The following is a 16,504-nucleotide window of genomic DNA, read 5'->3' as shown; positions in this document are numbered from 1 at the left end:
GATATACCCTTCATTTTACATTCACAGTCTAGCTTCTGTCATCTTGAAAATACTCTGAATTTTATTTAGTATTAAGATGAATTGTTCAATAGTAAGCTAATTCTAATTTTTCATTTTGAAATAATATCAAAGGTTCATCTAATGAAAATAATCTGTTATTTAACTATAAAAAAAAGAGAAAGGTGCTGCTAAGAGTTGAAGTTAGGATCTCCTGTTTTCCATAAAGACACTTTAACCAGCTAGGCCACAGAACCTGCATGTCAAACTTTACTGGATCTGATAACAGAATGGAGTGCAATAGAAATCTTGTTTTTCAATTTTCTTTTCTAAGTTGATACAACTCTGTTGTCAAACACTATAGGTTAGAAGACCAAATTTATTTTAGAATACTTCCTTAATGAGTGACTTACCCTACCTATAGAATATAAAATTATGTGTTGTGAGTAAAATGCATTAGTTAAATTGAACTTTCAATTTGTTTGTCGTCTCTTTCCTTTTCTTTAACATTCTCTTTTCCCCTATTCTTTTATGGTATTGCTTTGAAATTCTGCAAAACACAAAGTGTTTATTTCATTTGGAGATCAAGCATTCTAAAGTCAAAAGAACACTACTCTTGTTTTTAAACTATATTTAATGTGTACTTGAAGAAATTGAGTTTTAAAAGTTTGAACTAATTCTAAAGTGTTGCTGAAATTTGAAAACAGGACTTCCTATTTATGAGAGAGAAGCTTTGACCACTAAACAACAGCACCTACTTATCTTACAAACTATGAATAGCTGACTTTGTGGAGATGACTTGTCCTCACTGCCTTCAGTGCAGTCTTGTTTATCTGTGGTGAAATGTTGAACAGAAAAGCATTCCCCACCACTTAAGAAGAATACCTACATTTTAGTTAAAAAGTACTTAGAAAAGTGGATTACATTTTTGTGTGGTTTACACATAATAATTGTAGAGGAATACATCAATTGCCTTCAACTCTAGGGTTTTAGTTCCTATATACCTTCCTATTTGATTTACTCTTCCTTTTACATTCAAAGTATTGCTTCTGTTACCATGAAAATTCTCTGAATTTTGTTTAATATTAAGATGAACTGTCTATTAGTAAGATGACTCAGATTTTTCATTTTTAAATTGTGTAAGTGAACATGTCAGGAAACTGATCTGTAATTTAACAATTAAAATATGAAGGTGCTGCTGAGATTTGAACTCAGGATCTCCTGTTTACTAGACAGGCGCTTTAACCAGCTAAGCCACAGCACCTGCATGACAAAGTTCTATGAAATAGTTAGCTGAATGGAGTGAAATAGAAATCAGTTTTGTTTTTTTAGTTTTCTTTTCTAAGTTCACACAACTCTGTTCTTAAACACTGTAGGTGAGAACACCAAATTTATTTAAAAATACTTCCATAAGAGGTGGCTTACCGTTCTTCTAGAATATTGAATTATGTCTTGTGAGTGAAATGCATTAGTTAAATTTAACTCTAAATTGAATTTTCATCTCTTTCCTGGTCGTTGTAATTCTCATTTCCCTTATTCATGCATTGTATTGCTTTGAAATTCTGCAAATGCCAAGTGCTCATTTCATTATGAGATGAAGCATTCTAAAGTGAATAGGAGTCTACTCTTGTTTTTAAACTGTATTTAACATTTTCTTGAAGAAATTAAATTCTATAAGATTGGAGCAAATTTGTGGTACTGCTGAGATTTGAAATCAGGATTTCTTGTTTACGAGACAGGCGCTTTAACCACTAAGCCACAGCACCTCTTTGCCCTACGGCAATTGAATAATTCACTTAGTTGCTATTATTGGTTCTCAATGCCTTCTGTGCAGTCTTCTTTATCTGTGTTATTACGTTAGACATAAAAGAATTCCCCATCACTTAAGAAGAATACCTAAGTCTTTGTTAAAAAGTACTCATAAAAGTAGATTACATTTTTGAGTGTTTCACAAATTATTATTGTAGAGGATTGCATCACTTTTCCTCTTCAACTCCATGGTTTTATTTCCTATTTATCTTCCTCTTTGATATACCCTTCATTTTACATTCACAGTCTAGCTTCTGTCATCTTGAAAATACTCTGAATTGTATTTAGTATTAAGATGAATTGTTCAATAGTAAGCTAATTCTAATTTTTCATTTTGAAATTATATCAAAGGTTCATCTAATGAAAATAATCTGTTATTTAACTATGAAAAGAGAAAGGTGCTGCTAAGAGTTGAAGTTAGGATCTCCTGTTTTCCATAAAGACACTTTAACCACCTAGGCCACAGAACCTGCATGACAAACTTTACTGGATCTGATAACAGAATGGAGTGCAATAGAAATCTCGTTTTTCAATTTTCTTTTCTAAGTTGATACAACTCTGTTGTCAAACACTATAGGTGAGAAGACCTCATTTATTTTAAAATACTTCCTTAATGAGTGACTTACCCTACCTATAGAATATTGAATTATGTGTTGTGAGTAAAATGCATTAGTTAAATTGAACTTTCAATTTGTTTGTCGTCTCTTTCCTTTTCTTTAACATTCTCTTTTCCCCTATTCATTTATGGTATTGCTTTGAAATTCTGCAAAACACAAAGTGTTTATTTCATTTGGTGATCAAGCATTCTAAAGTCAACAGAACACTACTCTTGTTTTTAAACTATATTTAATGTTTACTTGAAGAAATTGAGTTTTAAAAGTTTGAACTAATTCTAAAATGTTGCTGAAATTTGAAAACAGGACTTCCTATTTATGAGAGAGAAGCTTTGACCACTAAACAACAGCACCTACTTATCTTACAAACTATGAATAGCTGACTTTGTGGAGATGACTTGTCCTCACTGCCTTCAGTGCAGTCTTGTTTATCTGTGGTGAAATGTTGAACAGAAAAGCATTCCCCACCACTTAAGAAGAATACCTACATTTTAGTTAAAAAGTACTTAGAAAAGTGGATTACATTTTTGTGTGGTTTACACATAATAATTGTAGAGGAATACATCAATTGCCTTCAACTCTAGGGTTTTAGTTCCTATATACCTTCCTATTTGATTTACTCTTCCTTTTACATTCAAAGTATTGCTTCTGTTACCATGAAAATTCTCTGAATTTTGTTTAATATTAAGATGAACTGTCTATTAGTAAGATGACTCAGATTTTTCATTTTTAAATTGTGTAAGAGAACATGTCAGGAAACTGATCTGTAATTTAACAATTAAAGTATGAAGGTGCTGCTGAGATTTGAACTCAGGATCTCCTATTTACTAGACAGGCGCTTTAACCAGCTAAGCCACAGCACCTGCATGACAAAGTTCTATGAAATAGTTAGCTGAATGGAGTGAAATAGAAATCAGTTTTGTTTTTTTAATTTTCTTTTCTAAGTTCACACAACTCGGTTCTGAAACACTGTAGGTGAGAACACCAAATTTATTTAAAAATACTTCCATAAGAGGTGGCTTACCGTTCTTCTAATATATTGAATTATGTCTTGTGAGTGAAATGCATTAGTTAAATTCAACTCTAAATTGAATTTTCATCTCTTTCCTGGTCGTTGTAATTCTCATTTCCCTTATTCATGCATGGTATTGCTTTGAAATTCTGAAAAACACCAAGTGCTTATTTCATTATGAGATGAAGCATTCTAAAGTGAATAGGAGTCTACTCTTGTTTTTAAACTGTATTTAACATTTTCTTGAAGAAATTAAATTCTATAAGTTTGGAGCAAATTTGAGGTACTGCTGAGATTTGAAATCAGGATTTCTTGTTTACGAGACAGGCGCTTTAACCACTAAGCCACAGCACCTCTTTGCCCTACGGCAATTGAATAATTCACTTAGTTGCTATTATTGGTTCTCAATGCCTTCTGTGCAGTCTTCTTTATCTGTGTTATTACGTTAGACATAAAAGAATTCCCCATCACTTAAGAAGAATACCTAAGTCTTTGTTAAAAAGTACTCATAAAAGTAGATTACATTTTTGAGTGTTTCACAAATTATTATTGTAGAGGATTGCATCACTTTTCCTCTTCAACTCCATGGTTTTATTTCCTATTTATCTTCCTCTTTGATATACCCTTCATTTTACATTCACAGTCTAGCTTCTGTCATCTTGAAAATACTCTGAATTGTATTTAGTATTAAGATGAATTGTTCAATAGTAAGCTAATTCTAATTTTTCATTTTGAAATTATATCAAAGGTTCATCTAATGAAAATAATCTGTTATTTAACTATGAAAAGAAAAAAGGTGCTGCTAAGAGTTGAAGTTAGGATCTCCTGTTTTCCATAAAGACACTTTAACCACCTAGGCCACAGAACCTGCATGACAAACTTTACTGGATCTGATAACAGAATGGAGTGCAATAGAAATCTCGTTTTTCAATTTTCTTTTCTAAGTTGATACAACTCTGTTGTCAAACACTATAGGTGAGAAGACCTCATTTATTTTAAAATACTTCCTTAATGAGTGACTTACCCTACCTATAGAATATTGAATTATGTGTTGTGAGTAAAATGCATTAGTTAAATTGAACTTTCAATTTGTTTGTCGTCTCTTTCCTTTTCTTTAACATTCTCTTTTCCCCTATTCATTTATGGTATTGCTTTGAAATTCTGCAAAACACAAAGTGTTTATTTCATTTGGTGATCAAGCATTCTAAAGTCAACAGAACACTACTCTTGTTTTTAAACTATATTTAATGTTTACTTGAAGAAATTGAGTTTTAAAAGTTTGAACTAATTCTAAAGTGTTGCTGAAATTTGAAAACAGGACTTCCTATTTATGAGAGAGAAGCTTTGACCACTAAACAACAGCACCTACTTATCTTACAAAATATGAATAGCTGACTTTGTGGAGATGACTTGTCCTCACTGCCTTCAGTGCAGTCTTGTTTATCTGTGGTGAAATGTTGAACAGAAAAGCATTCCCCACCACTTAAGAAGAATACCTACATTTTAGTTAAAAAGTGCTTGGAAAAGTGGATAAAATTTTTGAGTGGTTTACACATAATAATTGTAGAAGAATACATCAATTGCCTTCAACTCTAGGGTTTTAGTTCATATATACCTTCCTATTTGATTTACTCTTCCTTTTACATTCAAAGTATTGCTTCTGTTACCATGAAAATTCTCTGAATTTTGTTTAATATTAAGATGAACTGTCTATTAGTAAGATGACTCAGATTTTTCATTTTTAAATTGTGTTAGAGAACATGTCAGGAAACTGATCTGTAATTTAACAATTAAAATATGAAGGTGCTGCTGAGATTTGAACTCAGGATCTCCTGTTTACTAGACAGGCGCTTTAACCAGCTAAGCCACAGCACCTGTGTGACAAAGTTTATTGAAATAGTTAGCTGAATGGAGTGAAATAGAAATCAGTTTTGTTTTTTTAATTTTCTTATCTAAGTTCACACAACTCGGTTCTGGAACACTGTAGGTGAGAACACCAAATTTATTTAAAAATACTTCCATAAGAGGTGGCTTACCGTTCTTCTAATATATTGAATTATGTCTTGTGAGTGAAATGCATTAGTTAAATTCAAGTCTAAATTGAATTTTCATCTCTTTCCTGGTCGTTGTGATTCTCATTTCCCTTATTCATGCATGGTATTGCTTTGAAATTCTGCAAAATACCAAGTGCTTATTTCATTATGAGATGAAGCATTCTAAAGTGAATAGGAGTCTACTCTTGTTTTTAAACTGTATTTAACATTTTCTTGAAGAAATTAAATTCTATAAGTTTGGACCAAATTTGAGGTACTGCTGAGATTTGAACTCAGGATTTCTTGTTTACAAGACAGGCGCTTTAACCACTAAGCCACAGCACCTCTTTGTCCTAAGGCGATTGAATAATTCACTTAGTTGCATTATTGGTTCTCAATGCCTTCTGTGGAGTCTTCTTTTTCTGTGTTATTACTTTAGACATAAAATAATTCCCCATCACTTAAGAAGAATACCTAAGTCTTTGTTAAAATGTACTCATAAAAGTAGATTACATTTTTGAGTGTTTCACAAATTATTATTGTAGAGGATTGCATCACTTTTCCTCTTCAACTCCATGGTTTGATTTCCTATTTATCTTCCTCTTTGATATACCCTTCATTTTACATTCACAGTCTAGCTTCTGTCATCTTGAAAATACTCTGAATTTTATTTAGTATCAAGATGAATTGTTCAATAGTAAGCTGATTCAAATTTTTCATTTTTAAATTATATCAAAGGTTCATCTAATGAAAATAATCTGTTATTTAACTATGAAAAGAGAAAGGTGCTGCTAAGAGTTGAAGTTATGATCTCCTGTTTTCCATAAAGACACTTTAACCACCTAGGCCACAGAACCTGCATCACAAACTTTACTGGATCTGATAACAGAATGGAGTGCAATAGAAATCTCGTTTTTCAATTTTCTTTTCTAAGTTGATACAACTCTGTTGTCAAACACTATGGGTGAGAAGACCAAATTTATTTTAGAATACTTCCTTAATGAGTGACTTATCCTAGCTATAGAATATAAAATTATGTGTTGTGAGTAAAATGCATTAGTTAAATTGAACTTTCAATTTGTTTGTTGTCTCTTTCCTTTTCTTTAACATTCTCTTTTCCCCTATTCTTTTATGATATTGGTTTGAAATTCTGCAAAACACAAAGTGTTTATTTCATTTGGAGATCAAGCATTCTAAAGTCAACAGAACACTACTCTTGTTTTTAAACTATATTTAATGTTTACTTGAAGAAATTGAGTTTTAAAAGTTTGAACTAATTCTAAAGTGTTGCTGAAATTTGAAAACAGGACTTCCTATTTATGAGAGAGAAGCTTTGACCACTAAACAACAGCACCTACTTATCTTACAAACTATGAATAGCTGACTTTGTGGAGATGACTTGTCCTCACTGCCTTCAGTGCAGACTTGTTTATCTGTGGTGAAATGTTGAACAGAAAAGCATTCCCCACCACTTAAGAAGAATACCTACATTTTAGTTAAAAAGTACTTAGAAAAGTGGATTACATTTTTGTGTGGTTTACACATAATAATTGTAGAGGAATACATCATTTGCCTTCAACTCTAGGGTTTTAGTTCATATATACCTTCCTATTTGATTTACTCTTCCTTTTACATTCAAAGTATTGCTTCTGTTACCATGAAAATTCTCTGAATTTTGTTTAATATTAAGATGAACTGTCTATTAGTAAGATGACTCAGATTTTTCATTTTTAAATTGTGTAAGTGAACATGTCAGGAAACTGATCTGTAATTTAACAATTAAAATATGAAGGTGCTGCTGAGATTTGAACTCAGGACCTCCTGTTTACTAGACAGGCGCTTTAACCAGCTAAGCCACATCACCTGCATGACAAAGTTCTATGAAATAGTTAGCTGAATGGAGTGAAATAGAAATCAGTTTTGTTTTTTTAATTTTCTTTTCTAAGTTTACACAACTCGGTTCTGAAACACTGTAGGTGAGAACACCAAATTTATTTAAAAATACTTCCATAAGAGGTGGCTTACCGTTCTTCTAATATATTGAATTATGTCTTGTGAGTGAAATGCATTAGTTAAATTCAACTCTAAATTGAATTTTCATCTCTTTCCTGGTCGTTGTAATTCTCATTTCCCTTATTCATGCATGGTATTGCTTTGAAATTCTGAAAAATACCAAGTGCTTATTTCATTATGAGATGAAGCATTCTAAAGTGAATAGGAGTCTACTCTTGTTTTTAAACTGTATTTAACATTTTCTTGAAGAAATTAAATTCTATAAGTTTGGAGCAAATTTGAGGTACTGCTGAGATTTGAACTCAGGATTTCCTGTTTAAGAGACAGGGACTTTAACCACTAAGCCACAGCACCTCTTTGACCTACAGCCATTAAATAATTCACTTAGTTGCCATTATTGGTTCTCAATGCCTTCTGTGCAGTCTTCTTTATCTGTGTTATTACGTTAGACATAAAAGAATTCCCCATCACTTAAGAAGAATACCTAAGTCTTTGTTAAAAAGTACTCATAAAAGTAGATTACATTTTTGAGTGTTTCACAAATTATTATTGTAGAGGATTGCATCACTTTTCCTCTTCCAATCCATGGTTTTATTTCCTATTTATCTTCCTCTTTGATATACCCTTCATTTTACATTCACAGTCTAGCTTCTGTCATCTTGAAAATACTCAGAATTTTATTTAGTATTAAGATGAATTATTCAATAGTAAGCTAATTATAATTTTTCATTTTGAAATTATATCAAAGGTTCATCTAATGAAAATAATCTGTTATTTAACTATAAAAAAAAAGAGAAAGGTGCTGCTAAGAGTTGAAGTTAGGATCTCCTGTTTTCCATAAAGACACTTTAACCAGCTAGGCCACAGAACCTGCATGTCAAACTTTACTGGATCTGATAACAGAATGGAGTGCAATAGAAATCTTGTTTTTCAATTTTCTTTTCTAAGTTGATACAACTCTGTTGTCAAACACTATAGGTTAGAAGACCAAATTTATTTTAGAATACTTCCTTAATGAGTGACTTACCCTACCTATAGAATATAAAATTATGTGTTGTGAGTAAAATGCATTAGTTAAATTGAACTTTCAATTTGTTTGTCGTCTCTTTCCTTTTCTTTAACATTCTCTTTTCCCCTATTCTTTTATGGTATTGCTTTGAAATTCTGCAAAACACAAAGTGTTTATTTCATTTGGAGATCAAGCATTCTAAAGTCAAAAGAACACTACTCTTGTTTTTAAACTATATTTAATGTGTACTTGAAGAAATTGAGTTTTAAAAGTTTGAACTAATTCTAAAGTGTTGCTGAAATTTGAAAACAGGACTTCCTATTTATGAGAGAGAAGCTTTGACCACTAAACAACAGCACCTACTTATCTTACAAACTATGAATAGCTGACTTTGTGGAGATGACTTGTCCTCACTGCCTTCAGTGCAGTCTTGTTTATCTGTGGTGAAATGTTGAACAGAAAAGCATTCCCCACCACTTAAGAAGAATACCTACATTTTAGTTAAAAAGTACTTAGAAAAGTGGATTACATTTTTGTGTGGTTTACACATAATAATTGTAGAGGAATACATCAATTGCCTTCAACTCTAGGGTTTTAGTTCATATATACCTTCCTATTTGATTTACTCTTCCTTTTACAAAGTATTGCTTCTGTTACCATGAAAATTCTCTGAATTTTGTTTAATATTAAGATGAACTGTCTATTAGTAAGATGACTCAGATTTTTCATTTTTAAATTGTGTTAGAGAACATGTCAGGAAACTGATCTGTAATTTAACAATTAAAATATGAAGGTGCTGCTGAGATTTGAACTCAGGATCTCCTGTTTACTAGACAGGCGCTTTAACCAGCTAATCCACAGCACCTGTGTGACAAAGTTTATTGAAATAGTTAGCTGAATGGAGTGAAATAGAAATCAGTTTTGTTTTTTTAATTTTCTTTTCTAAGTTCACACAACTCGGTTCTGGAACACTGTAGGTGAGAACACCAAATTTATTTAAAAATACTTCCATAAGAGGTGGCTTACCGTTCTTCTAATATATTGAATTATGTCTTGTGAGTGAAATGCATTAGTTAAATTCAACTCTAAATTGAATTTTCATCTCTTTCCTGGTCGTTGTGATTCTCATTTCCCTTATTCATGCATGGTATTGCTTTGAAATTCTGCAAAATACCAAGTGCTTATTTCATTATGAGATGAAGCATTCTAAAGTGAATAGGAGTCTACTCTTGTTTTTAAACTGTATTTAACATTTTCTTGAAGAAATTAAATTCTATAAGTTTGGACCAAATTTGAGGTACTACTGAGATTTGAACTCAGGATTTCCTGTTTACAAGACAGGCGCTTTAACCACTAAGCCACAGCACCTCTTTGTCCTAAGGCGATTGAATAATTCACTTAGTTGCATTATTGGTTCTCAATGCCTTCTGTGGAGTCTTCTTTTTCTGTGTTATTACTTTAGACATAAAATAATTCCCCATCACTTAAGAAGAATACCTAAGTCTTTGTTAAAATGTACTCATAAAAGTAGATTACATTTTTGAGTGTTTCACAAATTATTATTGTAGAGGATTGCATCACTTTTCCTCTTCAACTCCATGGTTTGATTTCCTATTTATCTTCCTCTTTGATATACCCTTCATTTTACATTCACAGTCTAGCTTCTGTCATCTTGAAAATACTCTGAATTTTATTTAGTATCAAGATGAATTGTTCAATAGTAAGCTGATTCAAATTTTTCATTTTTAAATTATATCAAAGGTTCATCTAATGAAAATAATCTGTTATTTAACTATGAAAAGAGAAAGGTGCTGCTAAGAGTTGAAGTTATGATCTCCTGTTTTCCATAAAGACACTTTAACCACCTAGGCCACAGAACCTGCATCACAAACTTTACTGGATCTGATAACAGAATGGAGTGCAATAGAAATCTCGTTTTTCAATTTTCTTTTCTAAGTTGATACAACTCTGTTGTCAAACACTATGGGTGAGAAGACCAAATTTATTTTAGAATACTTCCTTAATGAGTGACTTATCCTAGCTATAGAATATAAAATTATGTGTTGTGAGTAAAATGCATTAGTTAAATTGAACTTTCAATTTGTTTGTTGTCTCTTTCCTTTTCTTTAACATTCTCTTTTCCCCTATTCTTTTATGATATTGGTTTGAAATTCTGCAAAACACAAAGTGTTTATTTCATTTGGAGATCAAGCATTCTAAAGTCAACAGAACACTACTCTTGTTTTTAAACTATATTTAATGTTTACTTGAAGAAATTGAGTTTTAAAAGTTTGAACTAATTCTAAAGTGTTGCTGAAATTTGAAAACAGGACTTCCTATTTATGAGAGAGAAGCTTTGACCACTAAACAACAGCACCTACTTATCTTACAAACTATGAATAGCTGACTTTGTGGAGATGACTTGTCCTCACTGCCTTCAGTGCAGACTTTTTTATCTGTGGTGAAATGTTGAACAGAAAAGCATTCCACACCACTTAAGAAGAATACCTACATTTTAGTTAAAAAGTACTTAGAAAAGTGGATTACATTTTTGTGTGGTTTACACATAATAATTGTAGAGGAATACATCAATTGCCTTCAACTCTAGGGTTTTAGTTCATATATACCTTCCTATTTGATTTACTCTTCCTTTTACATTCAAAGTATTGCTTCTGTTACCATGAAAATTCTCTGAATTTTGTTTAATATTAAGATGAACTGTCTATTAGTAAGATGACTCAGATTTTTCATTTTTAAATTGTGTAAGTGAACATGTCAGGAAACTGATCTGTAATTTAACAATTAAAATATGAAGGTGCTGCTGAGATTTGAACTCAGGACCTCCTGTTTACTAGACAGGCGCTTTAACCAGCTAAGCCACAGCACCTGCATGACAAAGTTCTATGAAATAGTTAGCTGAATGGAGTGAAATAGAAATCAGTTTTGTATTTTTAATTTTCTTTTCTAAGTTCACACAACTCGGTTCTGAAACACTGTAGGTGAGAACACCAAATTTATTTAAAAATACTTCCATAAGAGGTGGCTTACCGTTCTTCTAATATATTGAATTATGTCTTGTGAGTGAAATGCATTAGTTAAATTCAACTCTAAATTGAATTTTCATCTCTTTCCTGGTCGTTGTAATTCTCATTTCCCTTATTCATGCATGGTATTGCTTTGAAATTCTGAAAAATACCAAGTGCTTATTTCATTATGAGATGAAGCATTCTAAAGTGAATAGGAGTCTACTCTTGTTTTTAAACTGTATTTAACATTTTCTTGAAGAAATTAAATTCTATAAGTTTGGAGCAAATTTGAGGTACTGCTGAGATTTGAACTCGGGAGTTCCTGTTTAAGAGACAGGGACTTTAACCACTAAGCCACAGCACCTCTTTGACCTACAGCAATTAAATAATTCACTTAGTTGCCATTATTGGTTCTGAATGCCTTCTGTGCAGTCTTCTTTATCTGTGTTATTACGTTAGACATAAAAGAATTCCCCATCACTTAAGAAGAATACCTAAGTCTTTGTTAAAAAGTACTCATAAAAGTAGATTACATTTTTGAGTGTTTCACAAATTATTATTGTAGAGGATTGCATCACTTTTCCTCTTCAACTCCATGGTTTTATTTCCTATTTATCTTCCTCTTTGATATACCCTTCATTTTACATTCACAGTCTAGCTTCTGTCATCTTGAAAATACTCAGAATTTTATTTAGTATTAAGATGAATTATTCAATAGTAAGCTAATTATAATTTTTCATTTTGAAATTATATCAAAGGTTCATCTAATGAAAATAATCTGTTATTTAACTATAAAAAAAAGAGAAAGGTGCTGCTAAGAGTTGAAGTTAGGATCTCCTGTTTTCCATAAAGACACTTTAACCAGCTAGGCCACAGAACCTGCATGTCAAACTTTACTGGATCTGATAACAGAATGGAGTGCAATAGAAATCTTGTTTTTCAATTTTCTTTTCTAAGTTGATACAACTCTGTTGTCAAACACTATAGGTTAGAAGACCAAATTTATTTTAGAATACTTCCTTAATGAGTGACTTACCCTACCTATAGAATATAAAATTATGTGTTGTGAGTAAAATGCATTAGTTAAATTGAACTTTCAATTTGTTTGTCGTCTCTTTCCTTTTCTTTAACATTCTCTTTTCCCCTATTCTTTTATGGTATTGCTTTGAAATTCTGCAAAACACAAAGTGTTTATTTCATTTGGAGATCAAGCATTCTAAAGTCAAAAGAACACTACTCTTGTTTTTAAACTATATTTAATGTGTACTTGAAGAAATTGAGTTTTAAAAGTTTGAACTAATTCTAAAGTGTTGCTGAAATTTGAAAACAGGACTTCCTATTTATGAGAGAGAAGCTTTGACCACTAAACAACAGCACCTACTTATCTTACAAACTATGAATAGCTGACTTTGTGGAGATGACTTGTCCTCACTGCCTTCAGTGCAGTCTTGTTTATCTGTGGTGAAATGTTGAACAGAAAAGCATTCCCCACCACTTTAGAAGAATACCTACATTTTAGTTAAAAAGTACTTAGAAAAGTGGATTACATTTTTGTGTGGTTTACACATAATAATTGTAGAGGAATACATCAATTGCCTTCAACTCTAGGGTTTTAGTTCATATATACCTTCCTATTTGATTTACTCTTCCTTTTACATTCAAAGAATTGCTTCTGTTACCATGAAAATTCTCTGAATTTTGTTTAATATTAAGATGAACTGTCTATTAGTAAGATGACTCAGATTTTTCTTTTTTAAATTGTGTTAGAGAACATGTCAGGAAACTGATCTGTAATTTAACAATTAAAATATGAAGGTGCTGCTGAGATTTGAACTCAGGATCTCCTGTTTACTAGACAGGTGCTTTAACCAGCTAAGCCACAGCACCTGTGTGACAAAGTTTATTGAAATAGTTAGCTGAATGGAGTGAAATAGAAATCAGTTTTGTTTTTTTAATTTTCTTTTCTAAGTTCACACAACTCGGTTCTGGAACACTGTAGGTGAGAACACCAAATTTATTTAAAAATACTTCCATAAGAGGTGGCTTACCGTTCTTCTAATATATTGAATTATGTCTTGTGAGTGAAATGCATTAGTTAAATTCAACTCTAAATTGAATTTTCATCTCTTTCCTGGTCGTTGTGATTCTCATTTCCCTTATTCATGCATGGTATTGCTTTGAAATTCTGCAAAATACCAAGTGCTTATTTCATTATGAGATGAAGCATTCTAAAGTGAATAGGAGTCTACTCTTGTTTTTAAACTGTATTTAACATTTTCTTGAAGAAATTAAATTCTATAAGTTTGGACCAAATTTGAGGTACTGCTGAGATTTGAACTCAGGATTTCTTGTTTACAAGACAGGCGCTTTAACCACTAAGCCACAGCACCTCTTTGTCCTAAGGCGATTGAATAATTCACTTAGTTGCATTATTGGTGCTCAATGCCTTCTGTGGAGTCTTCTTTTTCTGTGTTATTACTTTAGACATAAAATAATTCCCCATCACTTAAGAAGAATACCTAAGTCTTTGTTAAAATGTACTCATAAAAGTAGATTACATTTTTGAGTGTTTCACAAATTATTATTGTAGAGGATTGCATCACTTTTCCTCTTCAACTCCATGGTTTGATTTCCTATTTATCTTCCTCTTTGATATACCCTTCATTTTACATTCACAGTCTAGCTTCTGTCATCTTGAAAATACTCTGAATTTTATTTAGTATCAAGATGAATTGTTCAATAGTAAGCTGATTCAAATTTTTCATTTTTAAATTATATCAAAGGTTCATCTAATGAAAATAATCTGTTATTTAACTATGAAAAGAGAAAGGTGCTGCTAAGAGTTGAAGTTATGATCTCCTGTTTTCCATGAAGACACTTTAACCACCTAGGCCACAGAACCTGCATCACAAACTTTACTGGATCTGATAACAGAATGGAGTGCAATAGAAATCTCGTTTTTCAATTTTCTTTTCTAAGTTGATACAACTCTGTTGTCAAACACTATGGGTGAGAAGACCACATTTATTTTAGAATACTTCCTTAATGAGTGACTTACCCTAGCTATAGAATATAAAATTATGTGTTGTGAGTAAAATGCATTAGTTAAATTGAACTTTCAATTTGTTTGTTGTCTCTTTCCTTTTCTTTAACATTCTCTCTTCCCCTATTCTTTTATGATATTGGTTTGAAATTCTGCAAAACACAAAGTGTTTATTTCATTTGGAGATCAAGCATTCTAAAGTCAACAGAACACTACTCTTGTTTTTAAACTATATTTAATGTTTACTTGAAGAAATTGAGTTTTAAAAGTTTGAACTAATTCTAAAATGTTGCTGAAATTTGAAAACAGGACTTCCTATTTATGAGAGAGAAGCTTTGACCACTAAACAACAGCACCTACTTATCTTACAAACTACGAATAGCTGACTTTGTGGAGGTGACTTGTCCTCACTGCCTTCAGTGCAGTCTTGTTTATCTGTGGTGAAATGTTGAACAGAAAAGCATTCCCCACCACTTAAGAAGAATACCTACATTTTAGTTAAAAAGTACTTAGAAAAGTGGATTACATTTTTGTGTGGTTTACACATAATAATTGTAGAGGAATACATCAATTGCCTTCAACTCTAGGGTTTTAGTTCCTATATACCTTCCTATTTGATTTACTCTTCCTTTTACATTCAAAGTATTGCTTCTGTTACCATGAAAATTCTCTGAATTTTGTTTAATATTAAGATGAACTGTCTATTAGTAAGATGACTCAGATTTTTCATTTTTAAATTGTGTAAGAGAACATGTCAGGAAACTGATCTGTAATTTAACATTTAAAGTATGAAGGTTCTGCTGAGATTTGAACTCAGGATCTCCTATTTACTAGACAGGCGCTTTAACCAGTTAAGCCACAGCACCTGCATGACAAAGCTCTATGAAATAGTTAGCTGAATGGAGTGAAATAGAAATCAGTTTTGTTTTTTTAATTTTCTTTTCTAAGTTCACACAACTCGGTTCTGAAACACTGTAGGTGAGAACACCAAATTTATTTAAAAATACTTCCATAAGAGTTGGCTTACCGTTCTTCTAATATATTGAATTATGTCTTGTGAGTGAAATGCATTAGTTAAATTGAACTCTAAATTGAATTTTCATCTCTTTCCTGGTCGTTGTAATTCTCATTTCCCTTATTCATGCATGGTATTGCTTTGAAATTCTGAAAAATACCAAGTGCTTATTTCATTATGAGATGAAGCATTCTAAAGTGAATAGGAGTCTACTCTTGTTTTTAAACTGTATTTAACATTTTCTTGAAGAAATTAAATTCTATAAGTTTGGAGCAAATTTGAGGTACTGCTGAGATTTGAACTCAGGATTTCCTGTTTAAGAGACAGGGACTTTAACCACTAAGCCACAGCACCTCTTTGACCTACAGCAATTAAATAATTCACTTAGTTGCCATTATTGGTTCTCAATGCCTTCTGTGCAGTCTTCTTTATCTGTGTTATTACGTTAGACATAAAAGAATTCCCCATCACTTAAGAAGAATACCTAAGTCTTTGTTAAAAAGTACTCATAAAAGTAGATTACATTTTTGAGTGTTTCACAAATTATTATTGTAGAGGATTGCATCACTTTTCCTCTTCAACTCCATGGTTTTATTTCCTATTTATCTTCCTCTTTGATATACCCTTCATTTTACATTCACAGTCTAGCTTCTGTCATCTTGAAAATACTCTGAATTTTATTTAGTATTAAGATGAATTGTTCAATAGTAAGCTAATTCTAATTTTTCATTTTGAAATAATATCAAAGGTTCATCTAATGAAAATAATCTGTTATTTAACTATAAAAAAAAGAGAAAGGTGCTGCTAAGAGTTGAAGTTAGGATCTCCTGTTTTCCATAAAGACACTTTAACCAGCTAGGCCACAGAACCTGCATGTCAAACTTTACTGGATCTGATAACAGAATGGAGTGCAATAGAAATCTTGTTTTTCAA

The 16,504-nt window shown here is 31.6% G+C and overlaps 12 non-coding genes across 12 annotated transcripts; all 12 read right to left on the bottom strand.

The window, feature by feature from the left end:
- Nucleotides 1–1,187: 1,187 nt before the first annotated feature.
- On the bottom strand, nucleotides 1,188–1,261 carry TRNAT-AGU (transfer RNA threonine (anticodon AGU)). Its single transcript has one exon. It is a non-coding gene; the product is annotated as a tRNA-Thr (tRNA).
- Nucleotides 1,262–1,690: 429 nt separating this feature from the next.
- TRNAT-CGU (transfer RNA threonine (anticodon CGU)) lies at nucleotides 1,691–1,763 on the bottom strand. Its single transcript has one exon. It is a non-coding gene; the product is annotated as a tRNA-Thr (tRNA).
- Nucleotides 1,764–3,209: 1,446 nt separating this feature from the next.
- Nucleotides 3,210–3,283, bottom strand: TRNAT-AGU (transfer RNA threonine (anticodon AGU)). The gene has a single exon. It is a non-coding gene; the product is annotated as a tRNA-Thr (tRNA).
- A 1,950-nt stretch (nucleotides 3,284–5,233) lies between these two features.
- Nucleotides 5,234–5,307, bottom strand: TRNAT-AGU (transfer RNA threonine (anticodon AGU)). Its single transcript has one exon. It is a non-coding gene; the product is annotated as a tRNA-Thr (tRNA).
- Nucleotides 5,308–5,737: 430 nt separating this feature from the next.
- On the bottom strand, nucleotides 5,738–5,810 carry TRNAT-UGU (transfer RNA threonine (anticodon UGU)). The gene has a single exon. It is a non-coding gene; the product is annotated as a tRNA-Thr (tRNA).
- A 1,445-nt stretch (nucleotides 5,811–7,255) lies between these two features.
- TRNAT-AGU (transfer RNA threonine (anticodon AGU)) lies at nucleotides 7,256–7,329 on the bottom strand. The gene has a single exon. It is a non-coding gene; the product is annotated as a tRNA-Thr (tRNA).
- Nucleotides 7,330–9,278: 1,949 nt separating this feature from the next.
- On the bottom strand, nucleotides 9,279–9,352 carry TRNAT-AGU (transfer RNA threonine (anticodon AGU)). The gene has a single exon. It is a non-coding gene; the product is annotated as a tRNA-Thr (tRNA).
- A 430-nt stretch (nucleotides 9,353–9,782) lies between these two features.
- On the bottom strand, nucleotides 9,783–9,855 carry TRNAT-UGU (transfer RNA threonine (anticodon UGU)). Its single transcript has one exon. It is a non-coding gene; the product is annotated as a tRNA-Thr (tRNA).
- A 1,445-nt stretch (nucleotides 9,856–11,300) lies between these two features.
- On the bottom strand, nucleotides 11,301–11,374 carry TRNAT-AGU (transfer RNA threonine (anticodon AGU)). The gene has a single exon. It is a non-coding gene; the product is annotated as a tRNA-Thr (tRNA).
- A 1,952-nt stretch (nucleotides 11,375–13,326) lies between these two features.
- TRNAT-AGU (transfer RNA threonine (anticodon AGU)) lies at nucleotides 13,327–13,400 on the bottom strand. Its single transcript has one exon. It is a non-coding gene; the product is annotated as a tRNA-Thr (tRNA).
- A 430-nt stretch (nucleotides 13,401–13,830) lies between these two features.
- On the bottom strand, nucleotides 13,831–13,903 carry TRNAT-UGU (transfer RNA threonine (anticodon UGU)). The gene has a single exon. It is a non-coding gene; the product is annotated as a tRNA-Thr (tRNA).
- A 1,445-nt stretch (nucleotides 13,904–15,348) lies between these two features.
- TRNAT-AGU (transfer RNA threonine (anticodon AGU)) lies at nucleotides 15,349–15,422 on the bottom strand. Its single transcript has one exon. It is a non-coding gene; the product is annotated as a tRNA-Thr (tRNA).
- Between the last annotated feature and the right edge of the window lie 1,082 nt (nucleotides 15,423–16,504).

Source organism: Pleurodeles waltl, chromosome 12 (genome assembly GCF_031143425.1).
Source record: "Pleurodeles waltl isolate 20211129_DDA chromosome 12, aPleWal1.hap1.20221129, whole genome shotgun sequence".
NCBI lineage: Eukaryota > Metazoa > Chordata > Amphibia > Caudata > Salamandridae > Pleurodeles > Pleurodeles waltl.
The sequence above is the reverse complement of the archived record's forward strand: the minus strand, read 5'-3'. Positions and strand labels throughout refer to the sequence as shown.